A 2500-nucleotide genomic window follows, 5' to 3' on the forward strand; every position below is an offset into this window, starting at 1 on the left:
AAAGTTTCCTGTCAGTAGCCTTCATTTTCTTGCAATTCTTTGGTTTAGTCTCGACGATTTCATCAATAAGTCTTTTCGGAACCTTCCTCTCTCGTTTTCCCTCTAAAGTCGCCATTTTGAACTGTCACGCACGGACAAGCGTTAATTGCACTGCTCATGTCAGGTGAGCAGTTTCGAGAACTGGGAGCGAATTTATCAAATGTTCATGTTAGTATGAAGTAAGTTTGATATATTTAGGTTACGGTCACTACGGCTGGGTCTCCCACACTTTGTAGAACTCCTACGTGCAGTATACACTAACACAACCGCAGTAATCAAAGGTCCATAAATGTCATTCAAGGTAGCGCGTGATTGCCTGCTCAGTATGCCGTGTTATTCACCGGAAACTGATTGGTGAACTTGGCAATGGATATGGGCTACAGCTGGATTACCAGGTTCCGATTGAAGCTACTGATAGGGAGCTACGAAGCAGGTTCAAAAGCTGGGGAAGTACAAAATTGTATATGGTAATGTATGCAGACAATTTATGTGAGCGTTTCACTTCGATTGACGCGGCTAGACGGGGACTGAAAATTATAGACAATGAAGTCAAAAGGTACGGCTTGATACTGTCAAGGCCTAAAACAGAAAGTATGACATTGAATCATGACGAAGAAACCACTAAAAGCGAACGTTTAAATATCTCTAGATGAAGAAACAATCAGAAATGTGCTGGAATTAAATATTCAGCTGTTATGTTATCCCCAGAAAAACCTACAAGGCTGATTGAACATAGAATCGCATCAGCAACAGCTAAATTCCACGAGCTCCGAAAAATACTCACAAACGGTCGAATATCAGCGAGGACACGGGGTCAATATATGAATGCTTTTGTACGATCAAGATTATGCTACAACATAGCAACTTGGAATAATACAGATCATTTTGTGAAGATGTTCGACGTTGTATGGCACAGAATGTTGAGAAAAAAAATGTGAAAAATGGATTTAAAGGAAAACCAGACTCTAAAGCATTCATCTACTCAAACAAAGACCTACTGCGTATCACCGGGTGTCAATCTACTGACATTTTTGCGGAAAAACAACAGGTCAAATGGCTTGCACAAAGTGTCAGAATGGAAAATGATGCACTTCAAAAATTATCTCTCTTTATGACTACAACGAAGAAAAAATACAAGATTGGGAATGGACCGGCAGCTGTTTTGGAAATTAGCCGGAGATAAACCAAGCTTCAATCGCTTTATCAACTCTAGATATGGCAGCTTGGAGGATGAATCATCCACATGAAGTACGAGAATAGATAGATAGAAAAGATGGCACCGACCCAATGTGCAGAATCTGGGGGCAATTTCAAGAAACAGTTGACCACCTTGTCTCTGGATGCCCTGAACTTGCCAAGACAGAGTGCATGCAAAGACACAATAAACCTGCAGCATATCTCCACTGGACAATCTGCAAACACCATAACATCAAACTACAGTATAAACACTACGAACATGGACCAGGTAATGTGACAGAAAACCAAACAATGACCATACTCTGGGACATGCAAATCCAAACTGACAAAGAGATAAAAGCAAACAGACCAGACATAGTGGTGAAAAACAAGAAGGAAAGAACCTGCCTGCTTATCGATATGTTTATCCCCACAGAAGGAACACCTGCTTGAAAACAATGGAAAAACTCACAAAGTACAAAGATCTTGAGACTGAAATCGAGAAAACCTGGGGAATGAAAACAATAACTGTCCCGGTGATCATTGGAGCTTTTGGGCTTATAACGGAACCGAAAACTACATCGGCAAGATCCCAGGCAATATCAGAATAACAGAGCTACAGAAGACCGTCCTCCTTGAAAAATGCTCACATACTAAGGAGGACCCTATCCATCAAGTAATCCAGGAGACTTATGGCTGCCCTAGGCTCATGGATTGAACTCGGCACCTTAGGTTAAAAACGGCAGGACTTTAAGGACATAAAATAATAATAATAATAATAATAATAATAATATTATTATTATTATTATTATTATTAATTAAGAATATAATAATAATAATAATTAATAATTAAGATAAGATAATAATAATAATAATAATTAAGAATAATAATAATATTCTTATTATTATTATTATTATTATTATTATTCAAGACTGATCAGGCACTTATCTGGCTTCGCAAAAGAATCTCAGTTAAACCTAGAAATGGACTTATTATAGCACGGTTACCTATAAAGGTCTTCGCGAACAAACGAAATTAGTATAATACAAAGTGATTACTGAGTATAGCCCACGAGCACTTGAAGGAAAACAAGAATATTGCTTGATTGAAACTGGGACGGTCAAGGGTGATTTAAAATAAATTCTATCTGGTCCTCTTTCCTACCCTGTTTAATGCCCTATTAAGATTTGAAGTATTATTTTACGGAAAAGTTTGGTACCTTTAGAGAAACCACAAGTCTTCTTACAGTTCTCAATAGCACAATTGATCAGGCTTGAGCATAAA

Source organism: Montipora foliosa, unplaced genomic scaffold (genome assembly GCF_036669935.1).
Source record: "Montipora foliosa isolate CH-2021 unplaced genomic scaffold, ASM3666993v2 scaffold_467, whole genome shotgun sequence".
NCBI classification, from domain to species: domain Eukaryota; kingdom Metazoa; phylum Cnidaria; class Anthozoa; order Scleractinia; family Acroporidae; genus Montipora; species Montipora foliosa.